Source organism: Lynx rufus, unplaced genomic scaffold (assembly GCF_022079265.1).
Source record: "Lynx rufus isolate CCGP_SWC_20201006 ecotype Redwood Valley unplaced genomic scaffold, mLynRuf1.p SCAF_43, whole genome shotgun sequence".
Taxonomy (NCBI): Eukaryota; Metazoa; Chordata; class Mammalia; order Carnivora; family Felidae; genus Lynx; species Lynx rufus.
In genome coordinates this window covers 544,705-566,045 of record NW_025814860.1, presented here as the reverse complement: position 1 = coordinate 566,045, position 21,341 = coordinate 544,705, and the positions used below count along the sequence as shown (strand labels likewise).

At 53.9% G+C, this 21,341-nt stretch overlaps 1 long non-coding RNA gene across 2 annotated transcripts; it reads right to left on the bottom strand.

Annotated features, from left to right (window-relative positions):
- Positions 1 to 600: 600 nt before the first annotated feature.
- On the bottom strand, positions 601 to 17,114 carry LOC124525565 (uncharacterized). 2 transcript variants are annotated; one of them, XR_006965525.1, is made up of 5 exons: positions 16,841 to 17,114; positions 11,912 to 13,331; positions 9,097 to 9,193; positions 1,084 to 1,309; positions 601 to 695 (listed from the first exon to the last, which is right to left on the bottom strand). It is a non-coding gene; the product is annotated as an uncharacterized LOC124525565 (long non-coding RNA). The 2 variants fall into 2 exon arrangements; XR_006965524.1 differs by having other exon boundaries at positions 11,912 to 13,280.
- Positions 17,115 to 21,341: the final 4,227 nt, after the last annotated feature.

Genomic DNA, 21,341 nt, shown 5'->3' with positions numbered 1-21,341 from the left:
GCTACCACACCTGTGGTGGAAGGAGGCGGATCTTAATTTGGTCCAATCAGCACCTCCTCAATGTCCCACCTCACCCACCACCTCCTCCAATCACCTGAAGAGCAATAAATCATCCTCCTCCCTGGACCTATCAAGTCCCACCGTCCAAATCCTTAAATGACCCACCAATGGTGCCACCAAATTACTCAGTTGGGGAGAACCTCTTACACTAGCCTGGAAACAATGTTACTTCTCAAATGTACTTTGGATAATTCAGAGGTAACTTCACCTAGAATATGACTTAGACACTTACATTCAGAGGAAGTCATCACGAAGGTAACATACCTAGATGATTACCATATGCAAAGAGGTCACCTGTCGATCTTGCCAGAAGGTCAGGAGCTGAAGGATGGGGACGTCTTGGCTGACATCAGCACAGGGAAGGAACTGTCACCAATTTGTTGTTGGTTTGTTGTTTTTTTTTTAATGTTTATTTATTTTTGAGAGAGAGAAACAGAGTGTGAGTGGGGAAGGTGCAGAGAGAGGGAGACACAGAATCCGAAGCAGGCTCCAGGCTCCGAGCCATCAGCACAGAGCCCGATGAGGGGCTCAAACCCACAAACTTGGAGATCATGACCTGAGCCGAAGTTGGACGCTTAACCGACTGAGCCACCCAGACGCCCAATTTGTCACCACTTTGACGTTTAGCTTCCTCTCTGAAAAGATACAGAAGCTTTTGTCAGAAACGTGATCAGTATACAGAGGACCTCGCCGGTGTCTAAAAACCCCACGCAGAATGACTTTTTCAAGATACTGTTTCCTACAAAAAACATTTCTGATCAAAATGTCCCTGCGATTCACCGTTATTTAACTGGTGTTTGCATTTTCAATATGCTGAGAGCCCGCGTGCCAGCTTTTTGATCCTTAGCAGTTTTCCAAAATAAGCTTTCTATTTTGGAACAATTTTATATTTACAGAGACGTTGCAAAGATAGTACAGCGAGCCCCGAATACCCTTCCCCCAGCCCCACCCCCCATAGCGTCTTACATAACCATAGCGTATTTGTCACCACTGGGAGGCTGGGAGTGGCGAGTTACTACTAACCAAATTCCAGGCTTGACCTGGATTTCACCAGTTTTCCCATTAAGGTCTTCTTTCTGTCACTGGAGCCCATCCAGGGACCACACTGCGTTTGGCCATCAGGCGCCCCGGTCTCCTTCGGTCGTCCGCCGCTCCTTGTGGTCCTGCCAGTCTCGGGGTGGTCGTGCGTCGTGCTCAGTGTCCCCCAACCTGGGTTTGTCTGATGTCTTCTTGAGATTACAGTGGGGTTCTGGGTTTGGGGGAACAACCTCAGAGGTCAGGTGCCCTTCTCACCACATCACGGCTGGGATGCCTCACGTCCACGCAAACCGCTCACCTTGATCACCTGGTCCAAGTGCACCTGCCAGGTTTCTTAGCTGCAGAGTTACTTTTTTTCCCCCTCTCCAGGCCCTTCACTGTGAAATGAGTCAGTAAGTCTAGCCCACCCTGGAGAGGGAAGGGGGTGGAAAGTGTTCCCATCTCCTGGAGCCCCGGGCTGGACACAGCAGACCACAGAGCTCCTGCAGTGGTGACCTGGCTGCCTTTCCTCCTGTTCAACCCAATCTGAATGCATAAAAAGTTCATTTTATTTTGTTATTTTTTTTAATTTTTAACATTTATTCATTTTCGTGAGACAAGACAGAGCATGAGTGGGGAAGGGGCAGAGAGAGAGGGACACACAGAATCTGAAGCAGGCTCCACGCTCTGAGCTGTCAGCACAGAGCCCCATGTGGGGCTTGAACTCATGAGCTGTGAGATCATGACCTGAGCTGAAGGCAGACACTTAACTGACAGAGGCACCCAGGTGCCCCAAAAAGTTCATTTTAAAAAGGGACAGGCGGTGCCTGGGTGGCCCAGTAGGTTAAGTGTCTGCTGATTACGGCTCAGATCACGATGTCATAGTCATGAGATCGAGCCCCACATCAGGCTCTATGCTGACAGCTCAGAGCCTGGAGCCTGCTTCCCCTTCCGTGTCTCCCTCTTTCTCTGCCCCTCCCCTGCTCACGCTCTGTCTCTGTCTCTCAAAAAACAAAACATTAAAAAATTTTTTAAAAAAAAAAGGAAGGAAATTCTGACACCTGCTCCAGGATGGATGGACACGGAGGCCATGACACTCAGTGGAATAAGCCAGTCACAAAAGGACAGATATCATATGATTCCATTTATATGAGGTCCCTAGAGTCACCAAATTCACAGAGACAGTAAGTAGATGGTGGGCGCCAGGGATGGGGGAGGGGAGGTCCGTGTGTCATAGGGACGGCATTTCAGTTGGGGAAGACAAAGAATTCTGGGATGGAGGGTGGTCGCTGAACGACGGTGCGACGGTGCTTAAAGCCACTGGACTGTGCACTGAAAACGGTTAGAAGAGTAATTTCGATGTTATGTGTAACCTGTTTGCATAGGTTCAAGTGTTTCAAACGCCTTCCGCATGCTTGAAAAGTAAAAGCAAATGAACAAGGATGGGAAGACCAAAGCCCTAAAACTAAAGAAAACCAAAACACGTGAATTCAACTGCATTTTGAATGGCTGTCACTGCCCCCTGCCCCCCGGAAGGCCCTGAGAAGAATCCCACGCATTCACAAATACAGGATTAAAAAAATTAAAAAAAAAAAAATACAGGATTTCACTTTGCATACAAGCCACACTCCGTCTCCAAGGGCAGGGGCAGTCAGCACACTAGGAAAACTGCTAGCAATTCCTGGACCCTTTCCCAGATTTGTTGTTTGTGGTAGAAATTGTGAAGCAGTCCTGAAGCTCCTTTAGGTCTATTGTAGGACTGAGCAAATAAAGGTATCGACGGTGGTGGGATGTGGCCTGGAGGATGGGTGGGAAGAAGAGAAATCGGCACAGACACACGACCTCCGAGTAGGCACATGCGTGAATGCGAGCATTTGTGTGCGTGGATATCTGTGTGTGTGCGTGCACACGTGTGTTTACTTTCTAGCTTTGTCTGAGTCTCTAAACAAAGACACCCCAACTCCACCGAGCACACCCAGCACCCAGAACTTGGCCCCTAACACCCTTCCTCACTAACAGGAACCAAGGCTCCCCAGAAAAATGGCTGATTTTTCCAGGACTTGGGGAGAAAAGGCCAAAATGAGCCGGAACTACCTCATTATACCGAAAGAAAGGAAAAGTTCCCAAAAGTATGACGGGGGTGGGTCTACAGGACCCAGGAGCCCGCTTGACAGGACTCCCACGGATCACGCTTGGGATAATTTGGACACTGAGACAATTAAGAAATTGTCACAGATTTATCTTTAAGAAACATGAGTCCACACCAAAAATAAATACGTAAATTAACAAACGGGGCAGAAGTGGGGGCTCTCGCTTCAGGAGAATGCCGACTGGTGTGGGTGGAAGGTTGCTGAATCGGAAAATCACCCTTCTGCACCCATCACAGAGACACTGGTAAAGGCAAGAGTCATTAACGGATGTCACATCTAATGGGGCAAATGGACGAGGAGCAGGGTGTTTGCACGGCATCTGCCCACATACTGCTTAGTGGTCACCAGGGAAAACCAGCAACTCTTACTGAGGCTCTGTCTCAGAACTTCTTGACATGAGTGATTGGAAATCACGTCCCCCATCAGGGGTAGCTGGAGCCGTGACACCCTGCAAAGACCACTTCCGTGGAATTCTGACTGGGGGCGAATAACTGAATCCAAACGTGAGGAAATATAAGAAACCCCCAAATGAGAAACATTCTATTTCTTCTGGTGGGGCTGGGCTGTCGTCTACGAAAACGTCAACATCACAAAAGACAAGCCAAGCAGAGGAGCTGTTCCAGATTAGAAGGAATTACAGACACGACGACTGAATGCAATATGAGATCACGGACTGGGGGAAAAATGTTATAAAGGACACTGTTGGGTCAAATGACATTTCTGAAATATGTACTGATCGGTGTTCAGAGAGCATTGATGAATGTGCCATGTGTTAACACAAATAATGTCTTCATGAGATCATGAAATTTGTTTTGATCTCTCAGACCCCCTGACACAGAAACGTGGTCCTAAAATGACAGCTGGTTTGCTCCAGAATATGAAAGGACAAAACTTGAGAAGTGATTTTTGTTTGCCTTGGTTCATAATACTTGGGTCTGGAAAGAAGCTATGAAGCGTGATAAAATTTGAGAGAGGTCTGCTCAACTTTCTGGGCTTCCTTCTTAGTTTACTGATTGATGCGCCCTCCGGACACGTGAAAGCGATTCATTCCATTGCCTGAATAGCAGAGATTCTGGGTCTTATCAGAATACGTGTCAGGGGCGCCTGGGTGGCGCAGTCGGTTAAGCGTCCGACTTCAGCTCAGGTCATGATCTTGCGGTCCATGAGTTCGAGCCCCGCGTCAGGCTCTGGGCTGATGGCTCAGAGCCTGGAGCCTGTTTCCGATTCTGTCTCCCTCTCTCTCTGCCCCTCCCCCGTTCATGCTCTGTCTCTCTCTGTCCCAAAAATAAAAATAAACGTAAAAAAAAAAAAAAAAGAATACGTGTCTGTGCTCAATGTCAACTTTGTCGATTTTTCAAGAGGAGAACCAACCCCCAGAGGTACTGCACCTATAAAAGAGCTAATGTTCTTTATCAGCAGATTGCCTTCTGTGTGTATCATTCAAAATTTTATTTCCACTTTGATTAAATAGGTAACCTAGGACTGGTTCCCAGGCACTCATGACCCTATCTTTTTTTTTAAGTTTTTTTTTTTTTAATGTTTATTGATTTTCAAGAGAGAGAGAGACAGAATGCAAGCGGGTGAGGGACAGAGAGAGAGGGAGACACAGAATCCGAAGCAGGCTCCAGGCTCTGAGCTGTCAGCACAGAGCCCGACGCGGGGCTCGAGCCCACAAACCACGAGATCAGGACCTGAGCCAAAGTGGGACGGTTAACCCACTGAGCCACCCAGGCGCCTCACTCGTGACCCTATCTCAGCCAAGTGTCCGAATCTCCGCAGACAACGTTTTCCTTTTTGCATTCCTAGAATGGGGTCCCAAATGCAGAAAAAAATAAATAAATAAAACCCTCCGAATATCTTTTTCACTTAACACCATCTCTACGATTTGCCAGCAGATCCTTCCCAGGGCCACAAAGGTTTGTTCTCTCGCCTTATAAAAGTGGGTGCTAGAAATAGTTGGGTTTGTGCCTGTGTGGGTAGCATGAGGACAACACAGGAAGAGCGGCCAAGTCAGAAGAGGCCCTCAGCCCACCGCCCAGGCATGTTGGTGGACGAAACTGTTATTTACAGAAGTGTCTCCGAAATGCTGGGCTACCTGGGAGTCTCCCCTGGATCCTCTTTAATGGCCTGGCTTCTAAAATAGTTGCTAACATAGGTGAAAATACGGATCAAATCCCTTTATGAAATAATCCCGTCCTAGTTCCTGTACTTATCAGTATCCTGGGGGCACTATGCCTCTGTTTGCCCACAAGGGAATCAAATTACGTCACCCGTTCAGTTACTATTAGAATGGGGTCCTCAACCTTACTTCTTTAATTTAAATGGAACGTTTTCTAGCCCAGAGATTCTCAGTGAGAGATGCACATCAGAGCTACGGGGCGCCTGGGGGGCTTAGCCGGTTGAGCATCGGACTTTGGCTCAGGTCACCATCTCGACAGTTTGTGAGTTCGAGCCCCGCATCGACCTCTGTCCTGACAGCTCAGAGCCTGGAGCCTGCTTCGGATTCTGTGTCTCCCTCTCTTTCTGCCCCTCCCCCACTCTCTCCCCCCATCTCTAAAATAAAGAAACGTTAAAAAAAAAAAAAGATGTCTAAGATGTCTACTCCAAAGACTTATTGAATCTCTCTACTTGATATTGTTGGCTTAAAAAAAGAAAAAAAAGAGGATTATGTCTCAGAATAATTACATGTTCTGTCATGAGATTTTTTTTTCCTTTATAAAAATTATGTCCGTTCACTGTTATAAATCAGATGTAATATTCAGTGACTGCTTTGAAAACAGGCTTAATCATTAGCCTTAGAGACACTTTGTCTAAAAAAAACTCAGAACGGTTTTATTACCTTGTTTTGTGTGCCCTGGAGAAAACCAGATTCCCTGCGAAGTTACCGCATTCTTATTATGAGCTCTCATCAGACCGTTCGGATCTGAAAACTCGCAGTAATAAAGTAACCAGAGCCACTAAGTCTCGGCAGGCACAGACAGTCACGCTCCCCTATGGGCCCTGCCCTAAGCCCCCTGCCGGCACGTCTCCAACAGCCCCAGCCCCCTGGGAAGGGACTCTTCTGATCAGATTGTTGACACTTGACAGAAGAAACTGCGGAGGACAGACCTCTGAGCCCAGACGGGCTTTTGGACGGCAATGGTTTTCCAAGTCTGGATTTCCAAAACTCTCCTAATTGAGAATCAGGAGCCTTTCCGAGAGCCGAGCCCCCGGGGAACACAGCTTTGCACATAGGACTAAAAGATGTGGAGGGAAGGGTTATTGCAGGTACTTGTTTGGGGTATGGTTGATGTCTTTCTAATGTTCTACTTTCTGGGGACACAAGGAAGCCCCGTCCCTTGGTAAGCCATCTGTAGTCCACAGCAATTCAGTAAAACTGCTTTCAGAAGCTGAACCATTTAAAAATGATCTGATTATCACTGAGCCCTGAGAATTCGGAAACTCTTTTCATGGCAAGATATCTATTTGCACGGGTTCAATGAGAATGTTTAATTTTTCACCAGGATGTGTTTGGGTGCATTGATCGTGCGTCCAAGGCTGTACTGGAGGGTCATATTGGAGACCATGGTCACCAAGTCATGTAGGACTAGTCACTTTAAAGGAAAAAAATTGGGAGTTCCCCGGGGTGGCTCAGTCGGTTAAGCATCCGACTCTTGATTTCCGCTCAGGTCATGATCTCATGGTTTGTGATTTCGAGCCCCACATCGGGCTCTGTGCTGTCAGCATGGAGCCTGTTTCAGATCCTCTGCCCCTCCTTGTCTCTCTCTCTCTCTCTCTCAAAAGTGAATAAACATATGGGGCACCTGGGTGGCTCAATCAGTTAAGCATCCGGCTTCATATCAGTTCATGATCTCATGGTTCTCGAGTTCGAGCCCCGCGTCGGGCTCTGTGCTGACAGCTCGGAGCCTGGAGCCTGCTTCGGATTCTGTGTCTCCCTCTCTCTCTCTCGAAAATAAATACAAAATTAGGGGCGCCTGGGTGGCGCAGTCGGTTAAGCGTCCGACTTCAGCCAGGTCACGATCTCGCGGTCCGTGAGTTCGAGCCCCGCGTCGGGCTCTGGGCTGATGGCTCAGAGCCTGGAGCCTGTTTCCGACTCTGTGTCTCCCTCTCTCTCTGCCCCTCCCCCGTTCATGCTCTGTCTCTCTCTGTCCCAAAAATAAATAAACGTTGAAAAAAAAAAATTTAAAAAAAAAAATTAAAAAAAAAAAAAGAAAATAAATACAAAATTAAAAAAATAAACATAAAGAAAATTGTTTTAAATGACAAGGAAGGGGGACCCTTCTCTTGGTAATTCGAGAAAAGCCACACAGCCCTCCCAGGATTGTTAATCACCCCGCACTGCGAAGCTTCTTTGCCAGCAGAAAAGCATGGGAGCACTGAGGGCTGTCTGCCTGGTCCCTCGGGCTTCTAGGGTACCTGTCACCGTGCCGCTGAGGCATGTCAAGTCGTCCACAAAAGGGGCAGGGACCTCACAGCCACATGCCAGGATGCCTCTGTTTACCCTTGCAGGCTGCTGACCCGTTTGAGAGGTCTTTTCCCTAACCCCGATTGCTCCTGGAGAGGAAGCCAGGCCCCGGGACACACAGTGACTCAACCACCAAGGAATCAAGAGAATTTACTCCACGTGACACCTAAGTAGGACCGGCCACACGCCCTGGTGCTGGAACAGACGAACGGAGCAGGGATTTTGTCCTGCTATTTGACACAGAGTCCCAGGAGGCCCCGCGCAGGGCTCGTGTCTCCTCCGGGTCACAGGGTTGTTTTCTGACCTTAGAGCACCGGGGGTTTAGCACTGGACTTACATCATTTCCTAGTTTTTAGAAAACCTTTAACCACCCTGCCTCTGGGGCAGGGAGCTCCCGGTGGCAGCCGGCCTATAGCCGGGCCCACAGCGGGTCTGATCGCCATGACGGTGAGGACAGGGACCCCCATCCGTCCAGTACCAGTGCCAGGAGCGTGCTGTTCAGGCCTTTTGACAATGCAGGGGAGAAAGAACCACCTTCTCCACGTTACAGGCGGATAAACAGAAGCTTTAAAAGGGTGGGGCGCCTGGGTGGTGCAGTCGGTTAAGCGTCTGACTTCAGCCAGGTCACGATCTCGCGGTCTGGGAGTTCGAGCCCCGCGTCAGGCTCTGGGCTGATGGCTCAGAGCCTGGAGCCTGTTTCCGATTCTGTGTCTCCCTCTCTCTCTGCCCCTCCCCCGTTCATGCTCTGTCTCTCTCTGTCCCAAAAATAAATAAACGTTGAAAAAAAAAAAAAATTTAAAAGGGTAAGCGACTCACGCAAGCTCCCCCCGGGGGTGAGGAGAACAGCCCCAGTCCCCAAAAGACGGAAGGAGAGAAGGAGGGAAGGAGGCAGGACAATGACGGTAACTTGCCACATGGTTATGTCTCCACCTGAAACAGGGAATGTTTCTTCTGAACTAGAAACCGTTTTCTCTGTGAATTCCTAGGGATTTGGAAACGCACTGGCTGATACAGGGGCCACCAGCCACGTGTGGCCTTTGAAATGTGACTGGTCTGAGGGCACCAGGGTGACTCAGTCAGTCAAGCATCCGACTCTTGATTACACCTCAGGTCACGAGCTCCCGGTTCACGAATTCAAGCCCCACATCGGGCTCTGTGCTGACAGCACGGAGCCTGCTTGGGATTCTCTGTCTCCCTCTGCCCCTCCCGCACCCCTAAATAACTAAAAATAAAAACATTTTGAAACGTGGCTGGTCTGAAATGAGATGTGCCGTAAATGTAAAAGACACGTCGGACCTCAAAGGCTAAGAACAAAAAACAAGAATGTAAGATAACTTCGTGATAATGTATATTAACCCCACGTTAAAGTGCTACTATCAAATCTGTCATTAAATTTCCTCTTACCAGTTTCTGTTTTCCTCCTGTGGCTCCGGAACATTCTCGTTCTGTCTTGAATGAGACGTGAACGAAGCCTGTGGTCATCTCGATGTCCTGTTAATGTCTGCAGGAGCGGAGGCACCAGGTACTGAGATTCTGCCTCCTGGCACTGGCCACCGAGCCACCCAGCCACCCAGCAGCGGCTATGCCAAGAGCCTTCTCTGCATGGCATGTCTGGGATGCACCCTCAGGGGCTCGAAACCTCCTGGTGGTGGGTCTTGTCCGCAGAACAATGGCCCCCCAAAGACGGCCACATCCTAACCCCCAAGATGTGACGACGTTAGGTTCCCTGGTAAGAGGGAATTGAGGGTTCTAATCAGCTGCCCTCACAAAATGGTGATGCTGAATTAGCCAGGTGGGCCCAGTGTTGTGCCGGGGGCCCTGATCCATGGAAAAGTCTGGATGCGAGAAGAGGTGACCATGACAGCAGTCCCTTACCAGCACGACCCCCCCGCCTTGGTCGAGGAGCCCCAGCCAAGCCCGTATTTTGGGGTGCCCTCCCCCGGGACAAGTAGAGTTCTGGACGCTGTAAGTGAACCGACCGGCAGCCCTCAGCCCCTCAATCCCCACTCACCTGACTCACCGGGGAGAATCACAAAGCCACTTCCTTGGACTCTTCCCGGCCCACAGGCAAGGGGCACAGCCGCCCCCCCCCACCCCAGCAATGACAACTAATTCAAAACAATTCCATCCAGCCCCTCACCTGACAGCCCCTCGAAGAGGGTCTGCGATTCTCTCTTATGACACGCAAGTGTCCTCGGCCCCGAAATAACTCTGAGACTTTCCTCTGAAGTTTGCAGGGGGGGATCCGCACACGCATGTCCAGCCCCAGGGCTTGCGTTTGGGCCGCCCGACCACAGGGGAACAGCACCGCCTCCTGTCCCCTCGCTCCCAGCCCGAGCCGAACACTTCATCGACGCAGGACACCGTCAACCGACATCGAGCGCCACACACTCAACATCAAGCGCTGAGCAAACAGGGTGTTCTGTTGGAGGACATTCCGGATGTTCCGGAGGCCCGCGAGGCTTTGGGGGCTTGAGCGCCTCCCCTGATTCGCCCGCAGGAAGCTTCGCTGAGCACAGAGCTGGGCTGGGGGTGGGCAGGCCTTGGGCTGGGCTCTGGGGCTGAAAGCTGAACTCAAGATCCCTGCCCTTTGCGGGAGCCTTGTCCTCAGCCCGCGCCGCTGGAGGGAGGAATGCTGGAGCGGCCCATCCGTCCAGCAGTAGGTGGGCCACCTCGGAAAGTTCTGGAGTGAGGGGCCCCTGTCTGTGGCTTGTGCCAGCGACTGGCAGGCCACGCCCACCAGGCCAGGGAGGACGAAGCGTTCCGCCCAGAAGGCCAGTGACTGAGACCGTGGGAGCCTGGTCTCCGGCAGGTGCACACCAGCCTCCCAGCCTTGGCTGCCCCCGTGACCCCCATCAGTTAATCTCCCCGCTTGGCCTTTCGGGTCTTACTTCTTTATTCTTTTCCCGTACGCTTTCCGTCGTGTACCAGAGAAGAGTCGGAACAAAGCAGCGAGACTACTGGCAGCGAGAAACACCCTCGCGATTCTGTGCACACATACCCCAGGTGCATCGCCAAGCAGAGACCGCAGTGAGCACACTCGCAAAGTGACAGACCGACACAAAGTAGAACAGTCCCGAAGGTGTAAAACCAGGGCTGAGGGCGTGTGTGTCCAAGATGATTGGCATCAGTCAATGGGAGGCCGGATTTGTGCTGTGCTGCTGATACCTGATGTGTTTCTTATAATTGGTTTCCCGTGTATTAATTGCACACACGCCTCTTGACAGAAGTGACACGCTGGTGGCAGCAATGTGGGCTTGAAGACACGGGTGACTTCTGATCGAACCCTAAAAGTCACATGTGCAACCAGAACCTAAGACACGAGCAGAGCCCCTGGGTCATTTCTGTCACAGGAATATCTGGACAGAACGGCTTCTTGGAGCCGCTCATGTAATTGTGTCACCTTGATGTGTGACACGCGTAGTGACAGTTTCCCTGGGTCCGCTAACTCGCAGCGGACTTTACAAGGACTTTGCCTCAAGGCTATTGGCAGCCTGAGTTTGATTCTGCAGAGGAGGGGAGGGAAGGCTGCTCATAGAGCTTCTGGAACTCAAACCAAACGCTCCATGAACCAACAAATGCCAAGAGTAGGGGCGAAAGTTATAATTTTTTTTAATGTTTATTTATTTTTGAGAAAGAGAGAGACAGAACGTGAGCGGGGGAGGGGCAGAGCGAGAGGGGGGAGACACGGAATCCGAAGCAGGCTCCAGGCTGCGAGCTGTCAGCACAGAGCCCGCCGCGGGGCTCGAACTCATGGACCGCGAGATCATGACCTGAGCCGAAGTCGGCCGCTTAACTGACTGAGCCACCCAGGCGCCCCATCTCCGGGACGCTTCTTAAGTCTACAATTTTTTCATAATAAAAAGTTTTCAAATGTCAAAAAAAAAAAAAAAAAAAAAAAACCAAGAAAAAACTCTGCTCTCCCGCATCTAGCCACCGCACTCCTGGGGTAGGGGGGCGGGGGGCACCCCCAGCGGTCGCTCGAAGCTTCACCTCCGCCGTGAATCATGTATCTGTGGTATTTAATGGTCTCCTGCCTTTGAGCTGTCAGGGGTGTCTTTGTCAGCAGAGCAAAACATTGATTTTCTGCCCATCCATCTACGGCGAAAACGGACATGCTGCCCGCAGCCTGAGATCCGAGCCGGAGGGACAGACCCCGGAACCCGCACGGTCCTCCCAGCGCTGACTCCTACCAGGAGCAGACAACATGCACACTCACTCTTTTCCGGTGAATCACCTTTCACTGCAGGTTCACTTCCAGGGCAGAAAGGCAAAGCGTTCTTAATCGCCCCTCAGACAGGACCTGTGCGTGTGTGCAGGAGAAAATAGACGCTGAGTGTCCCTGGGAGGGGAAAAGAATTAAACAAGCAGTGAGAGCAAGAGCCTCTCTCCTCCGAAACGCAGCTCCACCCCGGGAGCTGGGCACGCAAACATTTGCACAGGTGAATACAACGTAGAAAAGGAAGTCGACCGAAGCGCGTAGGAGTGGGGAGTGGGGAGGAACGGTCCCACCGAGCTCCAGGCCACGGGCATCTCAAGGGAAGCAGTCACGGCCCGTGTTCACACACTGACCCTGCTGGCGACGCCGGGCCTTCCCCAGTGACCCGGCCATGGGACGGCTTCGGCCCCTGCCATGCAGGAGCCCAGGGGCCTTCAGTGGAAGGCCTAGAATTAAGACCCGATGTGACATCCTGCCTTGACACCTGAAACCAGGGGGCCTCGAGCGACCGAGCCGGAGGCCTCCCTCCAGCTCCCACGGAGAGGCTCGTCCTTGTCAGACGGAGCACAGCACCTGCTCGGCCCTGAACAGCGGGCTTCAGGTCCCTTGTCAGCCCACGAGATTGTTCACATGGGCCCGTCAGATGCTCCCACAGGAAGGGGGCACCTCGCCGTCTTGCTACCACAAAGCCTGCTACCCACATCCCCGGCGGGCTCACTCTGTTCCCAAGTGCAACTGCCGTGGCCCTGCGTGGCTGGGCCGTTAGTCCACGTCACTGGTAAGCCACGACTGGTGTCATCTGTCCAGTATCGGGTGTTGAGCGTCCACCGTGAACAGGAGGTGGCTAAGACAGGCCTCCCTGTCCCTAAACGCACCTGACGCGGGGGTTCTCAGCTGGGGTGATTTGTCCCGCTGTGGGATGCTCCACGATGTCCGGACATCTTTGGTTGTCACAAGCGGAAAGGGGTGTTAGCAGCAGCACGCAGGACGACCCCCACCACAGACCAGGTCGCCGTGCGAGGTGAGGCGAGTGGATGAGCGCACTCAGCACCGCGGATGACCCCCGCCTGCAAAGACGTCCTTCACTTGGGCTCCAGAACAGCATCCTCTCCTGGCTGCCTTCCTGTGTCAGCGGCCACAGCTTGCCCGTCCCAAGGCTGGCTCCCTCTCCGGCCCCTGACTCTAAATGTTGGGGGACCCCAAGGCTTCTCTGTCCCGTCCTCAGCCATCACCCCCGGGCGAGGGAGAACGGTCTCGGGGTTTAGACTCCCCCCTGCACGCTGGCGCTCCCAGATGAACATTCCAGCTGGAGCTTCTCTCCTCCACCTCTTGACATTTGAGTACCCGACTTGTGAGGCAGCCCCCCAGCCTGGAGAACATATTTACACGTCATACGTCCAGTAAGAGGCTCATATCTAGACTTTATAAAAAGCTATTACAATTAAAAAAAAAAACCAGACAATGCATTTTAAAAATGAGCAAATGGGGGCACCTGCGTGGCTCAGTCGGTTGAGCGTCGGACTTCGGCTCAGGTCATGATCTCACGGTTTGTGGGTTCAAGCCCCGCGTCGGGCTCTGTGCTGACAGCTCAGATCCTAGAGCCTGCTTTGGTTTCTGGGTCTCCCCTCCCCTGTTCATGCTCTGTCTCTCTCTGTCTCAAAAGTAAATAAACATTAAAAAAATAATAATAATAAAATCAAATCAAATCAAAAGGAAGGGGGCACAGACACACCCCGCAGCGTGGATGAACCTTGAGAACATCACCTTCAGTGACAGAAGCCAGTCACAAAAGGCCACCTATTGTATGATTCCACTCATATCAAATGTCTGGAATAAGCAAATCCAGAAAGACAGGAAGTAGACCAGTGGTCGCCAGGGGTCAGGGGGCAGGGAGTGGGGTGTGATCGCTACTGGGTATGAGACTTCTTTTGGGGGCGATGAAAACGTTCTAAAATTCGTTCTAAAATTGAATGTGGCAGTGGCCACTTTAAATGGGTGCATGCAAAGGCAGATATGCGAATCCAGCTGTCTTCCGGAGTCTTCTGTGAGGCCAAATAGTAAAAAGACTTGCAAAAATGTAAAAGCAGATCTTGCTAATTCCGGTGGGGTTTTTTTTAATAAAATTCTTTTTTTGAAATAAAATCATTTTTCATAAAAACATGTTACTTGTAGTTAACCGCTAAGGGATTTATTATTGTTATTTTTATTTCTTTTTAATTTTTTATTATTATTTTTAAATCAGTTAATATTTTAAATTTTCTCAAGTTTAATTTCTTTTTTTATGTTTTTTTTAAATTTTTTTAAACGTTTATTTTTGAGAGAGAGAGACAGAGCACAAGCAAGGGAGGGGGAGAGAGAGAGGGAGACACAGAATGTGAAGCAGGCTGCAAACTCTAAGGTGTCAGCACAGAGCCTGACGCGGGGCTCGAACCCATGAACCGTGAAATCATGACCTGAGCTAAAGTCGGACACTTAACTGACTGAGCCACCCAGGCGCCCCTGTTTTATTTATATTTTTGAGAGAGACAGAAAGAGAGAGAACAGCAGGGAAGGGGCAGAGAGAGAGGGGGACCGAGGGTCTGAAGCAGGCTCTGTGCCGATAGCAAGGAGCCCGATGCAGGGGTCGAACCCATGAACTGTGAGATCATGACCTGAGCTGAATTCAGATGTTCAACCAACGGAGCCACCCAGGCGCCCCTCTCAAGTTTAATTTCTAATATACATATCGGGGGACATACCCAAGGCTAGCTTCATGGGTGTGGCCCTTTGCAATGGCACCACACAGCGCCTCCTCTCAGAAGGACCCCACACTTGGCCTGACACTCTTCTGTCACTGTCTTAAAACTCTTGCTATCCTTGAGCACGTGTTTTGTAAGTGAAGTCCAACGAGACAAGAAAGCATCCTCAGGCCCTGGACTCCCAGCGTGCAGGGTACCTCCCACCACCTCACCGCCCACCTCGGGCACCCACTCCTCAGCCTTCTCAGGCTTTGGACCTGCCCACAGGGTCGCCAGATATAACACAGGATGCACAGTTAAATTCAGATTTCAGATAAACAAAGAATACATCTTAAATATAAGCATAGGACATGCTCAGGCGAAAGAATTATTGATTTATCCAACATTCAAATTTAACTGGGCATCCTGTATCTTCACTTACTAAATAAAAAAACTCTCCGCACTCTCCCTCCTCCTCCCCACCCTGCAACTATGGCTGCGCTGAGACTAGGTGGCGAGGGAGGGGAGACCAGGGTCCCGGGTCCTCTGCACCCCCAGAGACACCCTGGTCCTGGCAGGTGTGAGCCTCTCGCCTACTCCCATCCAGCCAGGTACCCACGTGCCCAGGTGTGGTGGTTTAAAGATCCTTGGGGTGGTCCAGGGGTGCCTGGGTGGGCTCAGTCGGTTAAGCGTCCCACTTCAGCTCAGGTCATGATCTCAAGGTTCATGAGTTTGAGCCCCGCATCGGGCTCTATAGTGACAGCTCAGAGCCTGGAGCCTGCTTCGGATTCTGTGTCCCCCTCTCTCTCTGCCCCTCCCCTGCTCATGCTCTCTCTCAAAAATAAACTTAAAAAAAAGACACCTGGGGTGGCCCTGTCACCATGGCTTGGCGCCTGGGCCCACGGGAATGGGGTGCTGGCCTCGGGGTACCCCGGCCAGGGCGTACTCATCGGTCCTGGGCAGGCAGGAGGGCCTCTGTCAGGCTGGAGCGTGTGTGCCTTCATGAGTCACCAGGCCCCTGGGTGCCTGTGACGATCCTCAGTCACCCGCAAGTGTCCTTGGCTGGCTCCCTGCCTCTCTTCCTCCTCCCAACCTTCTGACTCTGACCTGCCTGCGTGTGCTCTCTGCGTACAGCTGAATCTCCTCTGCGTCTGCACCCTCGACACAGAGCACGGGACCCGTCAGACAGGGGACGTGACCCCGTCCCCGACCCGGCCCTGGCCCCCCGGACTGAAGGTGGCCTCTCGGAGCCTGGGGAGCGTGACCACCCTGCTTAGAAGAAGGCTGACAAATCTGCTCATTCTTTTTTATTCCAAGTCACCAGAACCTGGAGCTGAAAGAGACCATTAAAACCAAAAAGCAGAGGGAAGGGGGAGGGAGCAAGAGACAGCCAGGAACGGACGTGACCCAGAGGGTCTTGGGTTATGATTTTTGGTTTTTGGTTTTTTTTTTGAGAGAGAGAGAAAAATAGCCGGGTGGGGGAGGGGCAGAGAGAGAGAGAGAGAGAGAGAGAGAGAGAGAGAGAGAGAGTCCCAAGCAGGCTCCACACCCAGCACAGAGCCCCACGCGGGACTCAAACTCACAAACCATGAGATCATGACCTGAGCAGAAATCAAGAGCCGGGCACTTAACGGCCTGAGCACCCCCAGGAGCCCGTGGGTTACAACTTAAATGCCCACCCCTGGTTCTGGCCAGGCTTGCCACTTCTTGCCCCTCTCAGGAGTGCGACGTGGCTCTGATTTTTTCCCTAGTCTGGGCGGGAGGGGTTCTGGAGCCTCGAGCCTTCTCTAGTGGCGTATCCTCAGCTGGGGCAGGGACAGACGCACAAACCACCCCAGGACATGATTGCAAGAGGGGGCACAGGCGAATTCCCACCTAGGGCCGGTCGGGCCCCGCGGGCCAGCGGCCCCGGGACCCTCTCTGGAGACCAGCCTTCCCCGTCCGACTTCTGCAAAAGCCCCGGCTCCCACCTCCTCCTGGAAACCTTTGCTGCAGCGACCCCGCCTCCACCCTCTGCCTCCTGGATCCCGAGGTGCCCCGTTGGGCCCCAGACACCCCATCAGGATCCTGAGAGAGGAAGGGTCTGGGCTCCGGACCAGGCAGATCTGGGCTGAAGGCCCGGCGGGGGCTTTTCTCAGCAGCAAGGGCTTCAGTGAGGTCCTCACAGCCTCCGTCTTCTCCTCTGTAAAATGGGAATAGTGGTTACACTCACCTCTTGAAGTCCATTAAGACCGCCAAGAAACACGGCTTGCACCGCACGGGGATGAGGGCACGCGGCCTCGGTGACGCCGTCCTGGTCAGCACCCCACCGCCAGCTCCAGGTGCTGTTGGCCACGCCAGCTTCCCCCACCCCCGTGTCTCAGGCCGGAAGGGGGCAACCCGCCCAGCCCTGGGAGCTGCAGCCAGGCTTCCCCTGGAGGAGACAGAGACAGAGAGACAGAGAGAGGGAGAGAGGGAGGGAGGGAGAAAAAGGGGGGGAGGGAGGGGGGGGAGAGAGAGAGAGAGAGGGGGGCGGGGGGGGGGAGAGAGAGAGAGAGAGAGAGAGAGAGAGAGAGAGAGAGAGAGAGAGAGAGAGAGAGAGAGAGAGAGAGAGAGAGGCGGGCCAGCAGAGCGAGCTGGAGAAGAGCCAGCGAGGGGTGGGCCGGCACGAGGCCCGTTTCCTGCAGCCCCGGGAGCGTCCCCTCCCCTTCCGGGTTTGCTCACCTCGGAGGAAGCCCCGCCCGGGGGCGGCTCGCAGGGTCTCTGCGCCCGGGGCCCACGGGAAGGGGGCTTCACACGGCGGCTGCCTGGCTCGCCCGCCGCCGCCCCCCTGCGATCTTGTTCTCCAGGGGCCTCCTGCCAGGCCGCCTGCTTTCCCCTCTTTGGAGGGAGGACGCACAGCCCTGTGCTGGCGTCTGCGGAGCCCTGTCCGGGGCGGGGCCGCCCCACGTCCAGACGGAATGAGCGGGTGCTCGGCCCTCGGGAAGGAGACTCACACACCCCAGGGCTGCGGGTGAAGGGGCTCGAATGAGGAGCGTGACCTGGTATTGAGAGGAGGGCCAAGCCTGCTTCTCTGTGCTGGCTGGGGGAGTACTGCAGGCGGCCAGGGAGCATTGATGGCAGCCGGGGAGCACCGCGGGTGGCTGGGGGAGCATCGGGGGGGGGGTGGCCAGGGAGTACTGAAGGCGGCCAGAAAGCACTGAGGGGTGGCCAGGGAAGCACTGGGGGCAGCTGGGAAGCATTGAGAGGTGGCCAGGAAGTACTGGGGGCAACCGGGGAGCATCACAGGTGGCTGGTGGTGCACTAGGGGTGGCCGGGGAGGACTCAGGGCGGCCAGGGAGCCCTGACGGAAGCCGGGGACCGTTTACGGGTGGTCAGGGAGCACTGCAGGTGGTTGGGGGAGCACCAGAGGGTGGCCGAGGAGCATTGGGGGCAGCTGGGGAGCATTATGCTGTCCGGGGGAGCATTGAGGGCGGCCAGAAAGCACTGAGGGGTGGCAGGGGAAGCACTGGGGGCATCCGGGAGCACTGCTAGGTGGCCGGGGAGCACTGAGGGCAGCAGGGGAACACTGTGGGTGGTCGGGGGAGCACTGGGGCCATCTGGGGAGCACTAGGGGGGTGGCCAAGGAACATTGGGGGCAGCTGAGAGCACTATGCTGGCTGGGGGAGCACTACGCTGGCTGGGGGAGCACTACGGGCGGCCGGAAAGCACTGAGGGGTAGCCCGGGAAGCACTGGGGGCAGCCAGGGAGCACTGGGAGGTGGCCGGGGAGTACTAGGGGCAGCTGGGGAGCACTAGGGGCAGCTGGGGAGCACTGAGAGGTGGCCGGGGAGCACCACAGGTGGTCAGGAGAGTACTGGGGGCAGCCGGGGAGCACTGTGAGGTGGCTAGGGAGCATTAGGGGCAGTCAGGGAGCATCGAGGGTGGCCGGGGAGCACTGGGGGTGGTGAGGGGAGCATTGAGTGTGGCTGGGGGAGCACTGAGGGTGGGCAAGGCTGCAGCCCCCAGCCTGGCAGCGGAATTACCCGAGAGCTTGTTACGCAGAAACCCATAGCCCCATGGACCTGTGGAGATTCCCCCAGGTGTGTGGTGCAGCCAAGCCTGCAGAGTCTGGGCCATCTTGCTAGACAGCAGCAGGTGACTCAGCCCCAAATGGAGAAAAGCCCAACAAGTGGAAACAGCCAGCCACAGGCTGTGCCACAGGCACAGGCAATGAGGTCACTGCCACCCCCAGACTCTGACGCCTTGGGGCCCCCAAACAAAGGCAGATCCTGGGGTCATTGCTTTGGGGTCTGCGATTGGTAGAATGATGGCCCCCCGAGGTGTCCGCATCCTAATCCCTAGAGCCTGTGAATATGTGCCTTATGTGGCAAAGGAGACTCTGCATCTGGGATTAAGTCAAGGAGCAGATCGTCCTGGGTTATCTGGACAAGCCCAATGTGTCCTCACAGGTGTCCTTAAAAGCGTTGACCTTTCCCTGGCAGGTCATGGAGATCAGGAGCACGAGAAAGACTCCTACCCGCTGTTTGTGGCTTTGGAGAAGGTGGAGGGGCCGGGAGCCAAGGAGTGGCTGGGCTCCAGAAGCTGGGAGTGGCCCTCAGCTGATAGCCAGCATGCAAAACGGGCCTCAGTCCTACAACCGCCAGGAACAGAATTTCACCAACAGCCTGAGCAGCAAACAGAGTCTCCCCAAGGCCTCCAGGGAGGAATGCTGTCCTGCCCACACCTTGATTTTAGCCTAGGGAGACCCTTGCTACGCTTCGACCTCTGGAACTGTGGGGAGAGAACGTTTGGCAGCCTCAAGAGGCTGCGCTCGAGGTGATTTTTTTCTTTTTAAAGTGTATTTCTGAGAAAGAGACAGCGCGAGCACGGGAGGGGCAGAGAGGGAGAGAGAAAGAATCCCAGGCAGTCTCCTCGATGTCAGCACAGAGCCCAACCCAGGGCTGGAACTCAGGAAACCATGAGATCATGACCTGAGCCGAAACCAAGAGTCAGACACTTAACAGACTGAACCAGCCAAGCACCCCTTGTGGTGCTTTGTTAAGGCAGCGGTGGGAAATGAACCCCAGGCTCCCTCCCTCAACGCGGCCGGCGGGCGACTTCAGGTGGATGGCAGGCCCTCAAACAGAAGTCATGTGTCTGTCCCACAGGCGGGACACACGTGTTACTGAGGTCCTGCTATGTCCCCCGCACACATGGGCCAACCACACCCGGCGCCCACCCGAGTCCAGGACCTTCACAGGGTGGGGGAAGCCCAGACTCTTTTTCCCCAACCCTGGTGAGTGTCCTGGGGCCACCACAACAAAGCACCACAAGCCGCGCAGCTTTATTTATTTTTTTTTTTAATTTTTTTTTTCAACGTTTATTTATTTTTGGGACAGAGAGAGACAGAGCACGAATGGGGGAGGGGCAGAGAGAGAGAGGGAGACACAGAACCGGAAACAGGCTCCAGGCTCTGAGCCATCAGCCCAGAGCCCGACGCGGGGCTCGAACTCACGGACCGCGAGATCGTGACCTGGCTGAAGTCGGACGCTTAACCGACTGCGCCACCCAGGCGCCCCAAGCCGCGCAGCTTTAAAAACAGAGATGTAATGTCTCACAGCCCCAGAGGCCAAAGGATGAAATCAAAGGGTCGCAGGGCTGGGCTCCCCTAAAACACGGAGGCCCCTTCCTGCCTCTTCCAGCTCCTGGAGCTGCCGTCCAGCCTCAGTGTTTCTGCCCCTTCTCTGTGCGTCTCTGTGTGGCCACCCCTTCCTAGAAGGACAGCAGTCACTGGAGATAGGGCCCACCCTGATCCAGGATGCTCTCACCTTGAAATCCTTAACTAATTGTATCTGCAAAGACCCTGTTTCAAACAAGGTCGCGGTCACAGGCTCTGGGTAGACACGAATTTGGGGGGGGACACTATGCAATTCACCACGGACCCCTGCAGCAGATATGCTTCCGTGGCCTCGCATCCTGTCTGCTGGGGCAGGACCCCCTCCCCCCCACACCGAAGGCCTGAATTCCAGCCTCACCTTCCAACTCCGCTGGCAGACAAGGCTGGGAGGGGGTCCCTCACAGAGCACAGGACCTCGGGCCCTGAAGAGTCGATCCCCGCCTGAATCTCACATCAAGCAGGTCACGGGACTAGAAACGGCCCCGAAAAGCTTCTGGGACAGGGCATGCCCTCTCACAACCCCTACGCGCCGCCTGGACGAGGATGGAGGCCGCGCCTGCCGCTGTCCGCCAGCTCGGGCCTGGCGCGGCCGCACAGCCACCGTCAGGTCTGGTGTGTGCACCCCGGCCCTCCTGTCTTCCAGACCCAAGCTCTGCTGTGCAGACAGGAGCTTCTGGAGGACCACGCGCATCTCCCCAATGGCCTGAGGACCCATGTCTCAAAGCACTCGTGTTTACAGCGAGGCGGGGAGTAAATGTTTGCTTCTGGCGCGGATTAACGCTGAGCTTCTGATACTTAATGAAAACCAGACTGCACCCCCACTGGGTCTCACCCAGAGCGGCGCCAGCCTTCCCAGCCCGCCTGGGGAGAAGTGGCAGCCTAGGTGACCTGGGACAGCCGCCCGCCCACGTGGGCCCACGGGCAGGAACCACTGGTGCAGACAGAGTCACCATGCCTTAGCTTCCGGATCCTTCGCACCTCACGATCCAGAAAGTGAGGGCGGCATGAACCTTGTCAGCCTGGCTTCCCACTTCCGGAACATTCTTCCTAGCTGGCTCACCGTGTTGTATTAGTTT